This window comes from Protopterus annectens, chromosome 3.part1 (genome assembly GCF_019279795.1).
Source record: "Protopterus annectens isolate FY-2018-M chromosome 3.part1, PAN1.0, whole genome shotgun sequence".
In the NCBI taxonomy this organism is placed as follows: Eukaryota; Metazoa; Chordata; order Ceratodontiformes; family Protopteridae; genus Protopterus; species Protopterus annectens.
In genome coordinates, this window is record NC_056732.1 from 539041686 (window position 1) to 539056822 (window position 15137).

At 36.1% G+C, this 15137-nt stretch overlaps 1 protein-coding gene across 4 annotated transcripts in view; it reads right to left on the minus strand.

The window, feature by feature from the left end:
• Positions 1 to 15137, minus strand: part of LOC122798203 (sodium channel protein type 4 subunit alpha-like) — a 2607519-nt gene that overhangs the window by 1089722 nt on the left and 1502660 nt on the right. The window lies entirely within an intron of this gene.

Sequence of the window (15137 nt, forward strand, 5' to 3'; positions counted from 1 at the left end):
TGTATACCAGGTTTAATCAGGAAAGATCACAATCTGGGAAAGTAATATTGCATTTATATGCCTATCATCAGGCCCCAGTGGCCTAGTGGATAATGGATTGGCCTCCGAAGCCACAGATTGTGGGTTCAAGTCCCATCTGGAGTGATATAATCTTACCGGTTTGTAGTTTGGTATTACTTCTTACTTTGACTATGCACAATTTGTAACTGTATGTGACTACTGTTTTACTTTTGTAATTAACTGTACACTATTTAGAGCTTTTCTCCTCGGGTCTCTGACGAAAAAGGACATCTTCCCAGACAGGAATTTAGTTATGAGATCATGCAAGGTATTGGTTTTGGACTAATGACATGGATTAGAAAGGTACAATACAGAAGCAGAATGGATTAAATTAGCTTGTTTATAGGGGATTTTAAACAAACAGAATATTCCTTAATCTGCACAGGTCAAGCTTAGTATTTTGGAATGTTTATGTTTATGCTTGCTGCTGCTGGTGATAAATAGCAGTTATTATGACAGAAGTGGCTTAAAGCAAATGATGCAATTTATAATATGTTGGTATTATTCATGGACACGTGACAACAGGTAGCAACAAAGTGTTTTATCCAAGAAAGGAAACTTGAAAGGTATTATTTGTGTTAGATAGCAGAATGTCTAAATGTGGTGCCATTACTCCATTGTTAAAGAACACAACATCCTAAGAATCACTTTTCTTTAAAATTCCATATTACACCATGTGGATTTGAAATGGTATTAGAAAGTTTACAAAACATTATCTCTGCAAGGCAAACCTTAAAATTTTAAGTTAACAAGACCCATCTAATGTCAGTTTTTACCTCCTTTCATTTACATATGTGTGAAATACACCCGCCTTAATCATCATACACCCATTCTATGCCAATAATTTGTAAACGTACTCAATGCCTCCTATACTAATATGTTAACAGAAATAGTATTGTATGATGCATGTAACTGGACTGAATAGTTTGCTGTCAATCAGTAATGTTGTATAGGATGTCAAGCATAAGAATCATGGCTTCATTAGTGATGAAATCTCCAGTATTAGGGGATAGATGGATGTATTATTAGCCTGAGTAACAAGCTACATGTTACTGTATATCTGGAGAAAGATTACAAAAGAGAATTTAAAAAATGCTGCATAGAAACGTTGTGGTTAATGTACTATGGACGCATAGCCTTCTAAAACCATTCGATGTTTAGTCAGAACTTACGTGAAGAGTCAAACAAAGAAAGGAGTTCATAAAAGGGAAACACACTGAGATGATGTATGCAAGTGCTTGAAAACAGGGTGGGATAAACAAAGGATTTGGAGAAAGCAGTAGGAAGTGCTAACATGGTCATGCTAGATTAATGTTTTGAAGAAGAAACCAGGCGGGGAGTAGGAAGAAATACAAATGGAAAAAGTTAAATCATCACGAGAAAGAGAGAGAGAGAGAGAATTGATTGCTAGTTAATAATAATAAATGATGGGAAGAAAGTGAGGAAATAAAATTCCTAAAAGGATCAGAGTAAATAAGAATGGTATCAACAATGTACATTAAAAAATCATCACCCATGGAATGACAGATTGGTGGTGCAACACCACAGTGTCTCACCCGATGGAAGATTTCTTTAAGGAAAGTAAGACAAGCTGAAAGCTGGACTGCAGAAGCTGTGCAAAGTAATGTTAAAAGATGGTTATTCTTGGTCTAGTTTGAAAGACGAGCTAAAAGATGGACTACAGAAGCTGTATAAAGTGATATAAACAGATGCCTATCACACGTCGTTTTCTGGAGCTACTAGAGCAATACTTAGTCTTAAAGGCATATGATAGGGGTTCTGCCTCAACAAATCGACATGCAACTAAGATATGGAATATCATCCCTCAACATATCCTAACAACCACCAATCCCACCAAGTTCAAACAACTCCTTAAGACCCACTGAACCAACTCATGGCACTGCACGTGCATATCCCTTATTTAATTCCTGCCATCCCCCCATATTTCCCCATTCTCATACATATTACCTATCTCACCTCCTTAGCACAGCTAACTACACTTCTTCCTCTCCTTTCGTTCCTCCCTTCCCTTACCTCACCCATATCTTGTACTATCCTTACTCTTCGTTCTCCCATTCTTTATCTCATCTCTTCACTATCTCTCATTTCTCATATCTCTCATCACTTCAATAACCACTATAAACTCTAGATCCTGTATTATCTGCTTATTCATACTATATTATCTACTCACATTCTATTATTTTTTTGTCTTACATTAATATGTAAATACATTTTTTCTCTCTCTCTATACACACACACACATATATATATATATATATATATATATATATATATATATATATATATATATATGTATATATTGTACGATATGTTCATAGGTTCATAGATAAGTACTAGGCTATCTGCTCAAGGGCATTTATAAGCCTAGCCAGAATGTGTTGGCTTTCACCAACCCCTTAGATTAGCTCCCTGTGCCTCTGTCCAGCAGAGCCATTAGTTCCCTGTGCCTCTGTCCAGCAGAGCCACTGCAGTGATCCCCTTATGTAAATATGTTCTCTCTCTCTCTCTCTCTCTATATATATATATATATATATATATATATGTATATATGGGAACACTTCACATAATCGAATGACTGAAATCTCGAATTTCATATGGTCGAGACCATATGATCGAGATTTTAGTAAATCGAATGTGTGTAGTGTTCAGAAATAAGACTTTATTTACCTTAATACATTACGTGCACTCAGAGACAAGTATTGTTGTACGCTCTGTGTGTACGTAATGTTTTATTTGTTTTGTGGTGTTGGCAGGAAATGAGAAATCTCCCGTTTTGCGCTTCTGCATATAGCGCAAGACGGGAGATTTCCCATCTCCCCACTCTAGCGCGATCTTGGAGTTGGTATATTTAAGTAGGCGGGGTGGGGGGCACAGCCCCCCACATGGGGGGTGCAGGGGTCGAAGCCCCCGTGCAAAAGTGAAGTTTGTGTTTTTTTTTTTTTTTGATAGTTTCGCTTCAGAAGTTCGAGTTTCCGAAACTCGAGCTTTTGGTTTCGGTTATTTGCAGTTCGAGATTTTGGCAATTCGATCTTCTGAAGTGAATCCATATATATATATATATATATATATATATATATATATATATATATATATATCCAATGTATTGGTTTGTATTACTATATAATACTGTGCTATACGATCTGCATGAAATTGTACATATTAACTGTCATGTGGAGCTTTTCTCCCCAGGTCTCCACTGAAAACAGACAACTTGCCCAGTCGAACCTTACTGGCAAACAAATGTCAAGTAAATAAAAAAACATAAAAAAACATAAATGTATATGTATATCTATATCTACCTATCTATCTATATGGGAATATGCTCTTTTCCTGCACTTCTTCGATCTCTTTGTTATCTTATGGAAAGTTATGGCATGTGAGGGTGCAGGAGTGGCTTGCCCTCTTGCAAAAAAAAAAAAAAAAAAAAAAGTTTTATGTTGTGGTTGTGCATTTTGTAGGGTTTGTGCAGTGTGAGGCATAAGTATGTGATATGGAACTGCATGGTGTTTTACTTACTGTATGTAGTTTAACTCTATGTATTTTACTTAGCATCAACTGAACATGGTAAGTCTGGGCATGTGTGGTGATGTAGGATGTAGAATGTATGCAGTTTTTTTAATTGATTTTTGTTGCATTATTTGTTGCAATAATTCAATCTATATTTGTTCTGGACTATATTTTAATTTTGTAATTATTTTCTAAAGTTATTCTTCTACTTAATGCCTCCTTTATTTTGCATGATTTGTTTGCTGCTGGTGGTGGTGACATTTTGCAAATTCTAGTTATAGATGAGCTGTAGGATAGTTTTATACATGCATATGCAGATTGTATATGTGGGAGTTTCATTTTTATTGCACATGTAGAGAAGTCAGCCTATTTGTAATTGTAATTTTCTTTACATGATTATATGATTTTTAATATTTGTACATTGTTTTACAATGTGGTCAGCTATGGATATAATGCACAAGAGGTACATTACAGTGTACGTCTGTGTGTGTGTGTGTGTGTGTGTGTGTGTGTGTGTGTGTGTGTGTGTGTGTGTGTGTGTGTGTGTGTGTGTGTGTGTGTGTGTGTGTGTGTGTGTGTGTGTGTGTGTGTGTGTGTGTGTGTGTGTGTGTCTGTGTGTGTGTGTGTGTGTGTGTGTGTGTGTGTGTGTGTACGTGCTTGTTTGTTTGTTCATGTATGATTCACAGTGTTAAATGACAGGACTTCAGTTATCCATTTGGTACGACGAAAATGTAATTTATATATGGTAAGGTATTTTCCTGTTTGCTGTTGTGCTGTGAATTTAATTAAGTGGCATACCTGTGTCCAAGGGTGCTGCGGTAGCATTGTCACCTCACAGTAAGATGTTGTCCTGTTCGATTCTCAGCTAGAGCATCTTCTGTTTGGAGACATGTGTGAATGGGTGTACCTTCATTGAAGGTTGTGCATCAGAGCTGGCAACTTGGCACGAAAAATTTACTGCCAATCATTAGCGTACCGGAGTTCTGCTGTGGCGACCCCTAACCGGGAAAAGTCGAAAGACACAACAACAACAACCTGTGTCCAAGAAACTAATGGAGTAATGCAATCAACAGTTCCCCTTTGATAAGACTGCTACTCTGTTGAAAAAGGTTCTATGAAAAGTAAATACAGAAATAATCAGTTTTTAGCTGAGAATGTGGCAGGCATCATGCAGCTGGGAGATTAAGAAAATGATGTAATCACAGCTTGTTTTACAAAGTTCATTTCATAACTCACTGAAAACAAAACTGGCTCTGACAACTGCAACCAGGCAACTGAGCAGCTGAACTCATAATAAATGTTAGTATTTTAGTTCACTGGGATAAGAGATGTATATAGCTCAAGTACAAACAAGAAGGAATAATAGCTGTAACCAAATTCTCCACATTATTTGGAGAGGTGTTTGACTAACAGTATAAACAAAACATTTATACATTTCTTTAATAAAGTAACATGATTACTAAATGTGACACATGGAGTCTTTCTATTCCTGTCATGAGTATAATGCCAGTGCAGTTTTATGCTGTAAACAACATTGGGACACATTAGTGAATTACTGGGAGGTGGAGGCACTTTGTCAGAGTGTGAATAAGGAACATAAAAAGTATAAAAAGACAAATGGAATTAGTATTCACTGTTGTTCCATCTTTGTTTATAATGGTTTAACTTGTCTGAGATATTAAACCATATCAAAATGATTTAGTTTTATGTGAGGGAGTTTCAAGGTTAATAGGTAAATATTAGGTAAGTTTGCTAAGATATTTTAATGCAAGTGTATTTTTAATGCAGTTTTGAGATCAATGCTGCTAATATAGGTTCATAGATTTACAGGTAATTACTATAGCAATAACCCATGCCTGGGTGTGGGTAATGCTGGATTTACCCACAGTTGGTGTGGTTTGGTCACGAGGGCGAAGCCCGAGTGGCCAAACAAAGACAACCGTGGGTAAATCCAGCATTACCCACACCCAGAAGGGGGTTATTGCTATTATACAATACTATTTAAGAAAAAAAATAATTATTTTTCTTAAATAATGGCATTGTATAATGCCTCCTTGCTGCCCTTCCACAGCTGTCTGGTATTCTGCGGCAGTTCTGACGTACTGTGTATGCGTATACTTACGCAGTACATCAGAGCTGTGGGCAAAAGCAATGGAGAAAGTAAGATCTCCGTTGCTTTTTACAACCTGTCTCGGTATGTTAAATGAGTTTAACATAGTGAGACAGCTTTAAAAAAAGCAACGGAGAATCTCCGCTTTTTTTAAAGCTGTCTCGCTATATTAAACCCATTTAACATAGCGAGACAGTTTTGAAAAAAGCAACGGAGAAAGCAAGATCTCCGTTGCTTTTTAAAGTGTCTCGCTATGTTAAACCTTTATAGGTATGTTAAATGAGTTTAACATAGTGAGACAGCTTTAAAAAAAGCAACGGAAAATCTCCGCTTTTTATAAAGCTGTCTCGCTATATTAAACCCATTTAACATAGCGAGACAGTTTTGAAAAAAGCAACGGAGAAAGCAAGATCTCCGTTGCTTTTTAAAGTGTCTCGCTATGTTAAACCTTTATAGGTATGTTAAATGAGTTTAACATAGTGAGACAGCTTTAAAAAAAGCAACGGAAAATCTCCGCTTTTTTTAAAGCTGTCTCGCTATATTAAACCCATTTAACATAGCGAGACAGTTTTGAAAAAAGCAACGGAGAAAGCAAGATCTCCGTTGCTTTTTAAAGTGTCTCGCTATGTTAAACCTTTATAGGATAATGCATCAGTCTTCTACCAGGGCAGGGATGATGCTTCTCATTTAAGCAGACATGACAGTCATTTAAGAAGCACCAGATGCTGTTGCTTAACTGGTGCCTGCACAGTTTTTTACATTCTTTCTTTTTTACATTCTTCTAGAACAAAGAGGAGATGATTATTAATACACAGTTCATTACATTCCTGAATATGAATATTAGTACACAGACCTTTACATTCCTCTAACATGAATATGAGATGAGAACTAATGTTCACTTCTTTACATTCCTCTAGAATAAATATGACTATTAGTACACATACCTTTACATTCCTCTAGCATGAATATGACATGAGTATTAATGCACAGTTCTTTGCATTACTCTAGCATAAATATGAATATTAGTACAAAGAGATTTACATTCTTCTAGCATGAATATGAAATGAGTATTAAGTGGCAGTTATTTACATTCCTCTGCCATGAATGTAATATGAGTATTAATGCAAAGTTCTTTACATTCCTCTAGCATGAATATGAGTATTAGTACACAGACCTTTACATTTCTCTTGCATGAATATGAGATGAGTATTAGAACAGACCTTTACATTCCTTTAGCATGAATATGAGATGCGTATTAATGTGCATTTCCTTTCATTTCTCTATTATGAATCTTAGTACACTGATGTCTACATTCCTCTAACATGAATATAAGATGAGGATCAATGCACACTTCTTTATATTCCTCTAGCATCGATATGAATATTAGTCCAAAGAGAGTTGCATTCCCCCAGCATGACTTTGATATGAGTATTACTGCAATGTTCTTTACATTCCTCTAGCATGAATATAAGTAGTAGTACGCAATTCTTTACATTTCTCTAGCATGAATATGAGATGAGCATTAGTACACAGGCCTTTACATTCTTCTAACATGAATATGAGATGAGATGAGTATTAATGCACAGTTCTTTACATTCCTGTAGCATGAATATGACTAGTAGTAACAGACCTTTACATTTCCTCTAGAGTAAATATGGGATGAGTATTAATGTAGTTCTTTACATTCTTTTAGCATGAATAAGGGAATTAGTACACAGACCTTTACATTCCTCTTGCATGAGTATCAGATGAGTATTAATGCACAGTTCTTTACATTCCGGAGGCATGGATATGAGTATTAATGCAAAGTTGTTTATATTCCTCTAGCTTGATAATAAGATGAGTATTAATGCAGAGATTTTTACATCCCTCTAGCATGAAGATGGAATGAGTATTTATGCACAGTTCTTTACAGTCCTCTAACATGGATATGAAATGTGTATTAATACACAGACCTTTACATTTCTCTAACATCAACGTGGCATGAGTACTAATATGGCGTTCTTTACATTGCTTTAAGATTTTATTTTATTTTTTTATTTTCACATTTGTTAACTGGGAAAGTCCGACTTGGAGCGAACCAATTTTCAGTGGAAGCCTGAGGAGAAATGCTCCAGATGCATGTCTTTGTAATGTGGGAGGAAACTGAAGCACTTGGAGGAAACCCACATGAACTCAAGGAGGACATGCAGACTCCGCAAAGAAGGAGAAGATATATATGGCTTAAGTCTGTCTATCAATTCAGAATTGTTTGAAGACTAAATTGACTTTGTTTTGCTTTGGGAAAAATCAGTGCACTCTATGGATTTGTCTGTGTTGATTTGATCACTGTTACATGCACAAACACATACACACACACACACACACACACACACACACACACACACACACACACACACAAACACATACATGACTTGTCCATTTAAGTAGTAGTTTATTAAATGTTGATTATAGCACATATGAAAATATACTAATCATGATTTATAGCTCTAATGACCTTCTACAAGGCATACATTAAATGAGTGCAATAGACAGCTCAAAAACAACTTTAGTAAAATTCCCATATACAATTTTATCTGTTCAAAATTTGTAGTTTGTGTAGTTTGTGCATCTTTCTTGACAGTATTAATTGTAAAAAAAAATCTGGATCAAAGTATATCTTATATGGCCTTCTGAATGTTTTCTTTCATTTACAGACTGGTCTTCAGATTATAATAACCTGCTTTGACATTATACCTATTGTTAGAAGAGCAACTGTCATATCAGCAGAACTTTAGGGAATGAGTTAGGTAGAATGTAAAAGGATTACATAAACTGCAGTGGATCAAAGATCCAACATCCAGATTTCTTAAAGAATGTCCACAGCAATATGATCATGATACTAATACTAATACTAATACTATTACTAATACTAATACAAATACTAATACTAATATTAATACTAACAACAGATGTACAGTCAGTCTAGTGAAATATTCAAGCCTGCATCTTGAACAGAGCTATATGTATTACAGAATCATTAATGAAACAGGATAATCATTTATTTCAAGTATCATTGACTCTGTTATTTATACATTTGTTAATATTTTTACACGTGATTAGGAGTACTGGACAAACATTAAAGACAAGGTTACCATGTAACCATAGCTAGCTCAAAGCTATGACATATGTAAGCAGCACTACATAATATTTCACAGCAATAATTCTGAGACAAAAAAATCAATTTTAACATTAAATTTCCAGACAACATGGCAGATACTGAATGTCAGAAAAAGCAAGAAGTTGAGTCTTTTTAAAACTTTAGCAGTTATTTAAATTGTTAATGGGCATAAGAAATAGTATGTACAGAGAAAATGGTACAGCACAATATAAACATGGAACAGAATGAAGAATGTGGTACTGAGGGATATAGTCCCTGAATACAGTCCAGCTGACATGAGTTTGAGAAGTGGTCAGCCATTTAATAAACTGGCTGGGAGGATGGACAGATCCTTCCTGAGTGGAAGGTATTTCTGAATGGCTCACTGATGCTTTGAGGTAAGAGAAAACTTGTCAATAGCATGCCCTGGGACAGAATGCCCACTAGGGGCAATAATATCTTGGATCTTGCCTTTATTAATGTGGACATTGTGCACCATCCCTTGCACATCTTTGTTACTGTTAGGTCTTACCATAAAACATTCTTCTTTGAAATACAATTGAAACCACAGCATCCCCTTTTACACAAGGTACCTTTAGAAATTTCTCTAAAACAATCTGCCTACTCCTACGTGATCCACAGCTTATAGAGGTCAAAGGAAAAAGGGAGAACAGAGAATGAAATGTTAGTTAGATGACTTAGACATGCTAATCAACTTTGCAGGGCATATTTCTTTACAGAACCTGGGATTGGATATTGGACCTGGAAGTTTCAAGAATGAAGTAGTGAGAGTGTGATGCATGGGATAAGACAGGAATATGGGGAGGTAATAAAGGGAGATTCAGATATTAGGGAAGGAAAATGAGGAGTATTACAAAAGGGTGGGGTAGCTTCTCAGAGGCAATTATTTACTTGTATCCCTTCTGAATGTGCAAGAGTGAAAGGGAAGGTCTACAAGAGGGTAATGAGTTATATGGGTTGGAGACAGTGGCACTGACAAAAAGGCAGGAGTCAGAGCTGGATGTGGCAAAGTTAAAGATGTTAAGATTTGCACTGGGTGTGATGAGAGTAGACAGGATTAGGAATCAGTATATTAGTGGATCAGCTCAGGTTGGACAGCTTGGAGACAGAGCAAGAGAGGCAAGAGTGTGTTAGTTTGCACATGTGCTGAGGAGGGATGCTGAGTATATTGGGAAAAAGATGCCAAGGATGAAGCTACCAGGTAACAGGAAAAGAGGAAGGCCTAAGATAAGGTTTATGGATGTGGTGAGAGAGGACATGCAGGTGGTTGGTGTGACAGAGCAAGATGCAAAGGATAGGAAGAAATGGAAACAGATGCTCCGCTGTGGCAACCCCTAACGGGAGCAGCCAAAAGTAAAAGAAGATGCCTTCTGAATATGTATGCCAAAGTTATGGCCAAGATCTTCAAAAGGAGATGTGATACAGTCCTGCTACAACTGATATGATGAGAATAAAATGGGTTTATCATAAGCAGGTGAAGTTGACATAACTAGTGTATTCTGTTGGAGTTTGTGTATTAATGCAACTGAGATTCAAGGTCAGTTTCAGTGGAGGAGCAGAGACTATGTATAGAAGGAGCCAGAATTTGGCATAATGATCCAAAGGGGACTATCTAGTCAAGTAGACATTGGTCAGTGACAAGACAGGGGTGTCTGTTTTTGCCTGGTGTCTTCCCCCTGTTAAAGGAAGAGCAAACAGTTAACATGAGAACAACCACAAGAGAGCTAGAAAAGGATACTGGGAGAATGGCAAAGTTATCCATGTTTCCAATAACTGCATCCTGATTACAGAAAACCTAGTCAGTCTGGTTAGCAAAGTATTGAAAGTGAGGAGATTCAGAAAGTCTTAAGTCTTACATGTAATAAAAAGAAAAACAATGCTGGTGATGATTAGGGCAAGGGGGGGGGGGAGTGGAGGACATCCGGGAGATGACAGGACACAAATATTTGAAACTGGCAGTAACTAACATGGGAAAACACAATTAACAAGAATCTATCCAACTGCAAGAGGAGGATTCAGGGAATACATGCAGGAGACAGGGCAAAAAAAATAGCTTCAGATGGGTTTGCTTTTTATTTTCATGCCTGTGGTGCATTGTTGACCTTTGTGTCACTGTATAACTGTACATCATTATGTCTCATGGGAGTGGGTGCTTTTCTTAATGTTTCCTTCCAAGTGGCCAATCCCATTATTTTTGCTTTGCTTTACTATTGGCCAGTATCTTCAACCTAGCCTTCAGCATTGAAGTGTTGCTATAGGCTGAGCATATTTGTGCAAGGCGACTTCCGGTTGCCCTTCCCTGTGTTCTGAACACTAGTGTGCTGTTAGTGTTCTGCTGTTATTACACTTACTGCTCCTGGTATCTTATTCTCAGATATATGTTGCTTTCAGTTTTCTCCTGCTTGTTGCTTAAACTTAGGATTAGAAAGGTTATTGTTAACCAATTAGCTAAAGACATCTTAAAAGCAGAGAAATGACTAAAATTGATCACATGCTAATAATATGCACACAATAGCCAACAATTCTACATCGTCTAAGACTATTGTCTGCCCGGACTAATCTGTGTGATTCTTCTCATTTATAACGATGGAGTCCTGAGCCAAATTATTTCCTGTTTTACTAACTGATTTCCATTCTTTTGTCAGAAGAGAACACAGTAACGAAGTGATCAATATTTTACAATAACCTTTCTAATTTTAAAGGAATCACTACAATACATGATGGTACACTTTATACATTGTTATGTATATAGCATTTCTTCCCAGGCCTGATATTCTAAAAGCTGGCCTCTAGATAAAGCATTAGCCTCATGTCTGCCCTTCCTGATCTATTGCGCACCATAGCCCTATGAATAATACCATGGACCAAATCGTCCAAAGTAGAGGTATACCTTAATACAGAGCTAGAAGTACTCTTAACTGCCTTTATTTACATTTGGTGCACTCTGGGCCGCATATGTTCAGTGATAACTGTCACATGACAGAACTATATTTTTAGAAAAGGCTTCCAATAAGGAGTTGTTTCAAATGTAATTGGAAACTCTATTGTAAGTAGTTCAGCTCAGGGAGTAGAAGTAATGACAATTTTATACATTTGGAGCTCTGAATGGTCACCCCTCCAAATCACCATTCTCAAGTTACTTCTGCAAATGACTTTCAGTGTAGGCACTGATATATTGTACTGCACAGTGATAAATATTTCCAACATTTCTTCATCATGAATTCAACTTTCTCAGCTAGAACACAATACTTCAAAAGAAATCTACGAGTGTGTGTGTGTGTGTGTGTGTGTGTGTGTGTGTGTGTGTGTGTATATGTGTCAGCTACTTTCATTCTTAATTTTATAGGCAAATGACAGTTCTCTAGTGCATTCAAAAGCTCTAAAATAAGTTAATGATACCAATATTTATTATATTCCCTATTCAAAATTATCTAGAATATGACATGCCTCAAATAAAAAATCAGTTCTTTCTGTGAAAGTACAACATATTCCAGGAGGGGAACTTTACCTTATGTAAGATATGATTACATCTTGTGGGCTTGCAAAATTAAAAGATTATTCTCTACAATTCCAGATTTAAAAATGTAATTGACAGGCGCAAGATATTAGCTTCATCTAAACCAAATATATTTAAAGTCAAGGTTTCAGCAAAAGGGAAGTGTTTCTGGATATTACTACACAACGCAGTAGAGCACCACCATACAAACATTTTGTTTACAAAAAATATCATAAAGAATAAATATATTCAACTCTGAGTAGTCACAGCAATAGATTGGGATATGAGTCTCCAGCACACAGCCCTTAATCTGTCTGTACAAAGGATGACAAAAATAACTATTGTATAGACAAAAAGATCACCAAATTCAACATACAACTACATTTAGGAGTATCACCCATTAAAAAAAGAGTACCTTGCGCGGTGGTACGGTGGTAGCGTTGTTACCCCACAGCAAGAGGTTCTCCCATTCAATTCTCGGCTGGGCTTGGGAGTGCCTTCTGTGTGGAGTCTGCATGTCCTCCCCGCGGTTGGGTAGCATTTGAAAGACATGCGTGCATAAATGGGCATGCCTGTGTTGAAGGTTGGGCATCGAGCTGGCACCTTGGGGTTTCGTAAAAATCTACTGCCAGTCATTAGCGGACTGGAGTTCCGCTGTGGCGACCCCTTACCGGGAAAAGCCAAAAGACAAACAACAGCAACCCATTAAAAAAAAGAAAGTAATATAATGCTTCCAAGCCATCCCTACATTACTGCTGCAACTCTGTCCTTATTTGCAGTACTGATGTGAATCTCATTATTCTTTCTAAAAATTTGTGAAGCTTACAATTGTCTTTTTGTCATATTATAGTCTATTTCATTTTGATTAATAACAGCAGATTTTCTATGTTGAAATCAATTCATGCTAAAAAATGTAAAGGTATCCTTCAGACAGGTTGGCATAAGAAACTGCAGCTGTCTGCATAATTACAACTAATCTAAGATTATTTATTTGCCTCTTCAATAATATCCCAATTACAAGAAAAATTAAGAATTGCTACTATAATCGCATCATTAAATAATAATTCCCTGAACCATTATATTTTAAAGTATTCTATACCCCCAAAAAAGAAAGAAAGAAAAAAACATCAAAGATGAAACTATGCTCAAATAGTTAAATGACAACCTGGTTCAGCGATAGTATATCATGATACCCAATCTTAACAACCCTTTGAAGGGTGCTTATCTATTGTTAAGCACTCTCTCTGTTGTTAACATTGCATCTGTTGCTATAGTAGCCCTGAACTAGTGCATTATTCAACTGATATCCAGATGTAAATAACAACATCAGAGCATGAAATAGGTTAATTCCAATTCAGTTTCTGTGTGCTATCACACAGACTAAAAATGTACTTGGGAACTAGATGCTTCCGTTACGTAGGGAATATGCAAAGAATGATAGTAGTTCCCAACTGCATTACCGGCTTTCAAAGCTAGCACAAACCCCCCCCCCCCATTTATTTTTTTATTTGTTTTTTACATTAATGTTCCTATAGCTTGTAGTGTACAGAGTAGTCAAATCTCGATGGCCTGCAAAGAATTATAATTTGATCTCCAATCTTAAATTAAAATTATGTGTTGTCAACATGGATGCCAAGATTCACTTCTCGAGCAAATTTCTTGGCATCCATGTTGAGAATACATAATAAGAAAGTTACGATTATTGACTTGATCATAGTAATCTATACAAGAAACATTTTTTTTTTTTTTTTTTTTTTTTTATGAGTACTTGGAAAGACCATGTGAATAAACTTAAGCACATACTGAGTAAATTCCACAATATTTATATCAATACAAAAAAACATAGATTTCAAATTAGAGAGCTGCAAAAATTACAAAATGATGAGGTAAATAGCCAAGGGAAAATGTAGAAAACAATCAAAAGAGCAGGCTCAGTTACAGATAAAAAGGCTCTATTATCAAGTACCTCAATTTCAAAAATGCTTTTGAAGGTAATAACAACATAAACATCACCACACATTTAAATAAAAAAATAATTCCCAAACTATTAAGCTGTGATAAGAAAATCTGACTGCATTCAATAAATAAAAATCAAGCATCTCAACACATTTGTTTCTTAAGCAATATTTCTGCATAGATAATTATTTGACTTTCTCTAGGTTAAATCATTGCAAGACCTTCACTGCACCAAGTGACCAATGTCCCAGAAGGGTTACATTTCTGTTTTGGTGTGGATTTTTACTGATGCAGCATAAAGGGCCAACAAGAAAACTACTACAGCTTCACAATTTCTAGAAGTGACATTAGTTGATGATGTGGGCAATTTTCTAGCCAAGTCTATAAAACTGAGCACTAGCTAATGCAAAATACTGGAGTTATTATCCTTTAATAGCATGTCTGAATAGCAGACTACAGTTTTAAATGGACTGACTTTTTTAAGGAGAGGGCACTGCTAAGCCTTGTTTCTAACCCATTGGTAAATGAATGTACTAACCTGAGCATGTACAGCATGCTAACACAAAATGATTATTAATGAGCACTATTTAATGCCAACAATGGTTAGTAGTCAGTATGAATATTTCTGTCCATTAACTGAGCACACCAAACAGATTCTAAACAATACTGCGAGATGTATCTTTCAAATGATTTGTGGTAGTAAACAAAACTCAATTAAAGACAAAAAAGTATTTTTGTGGATAAATAAAATAGATTATCATCTTTCATTTATTTTTTATAATTGTCCTAGTACAATAATAAAATGTGATAAGAAAGTATTCCAGGGT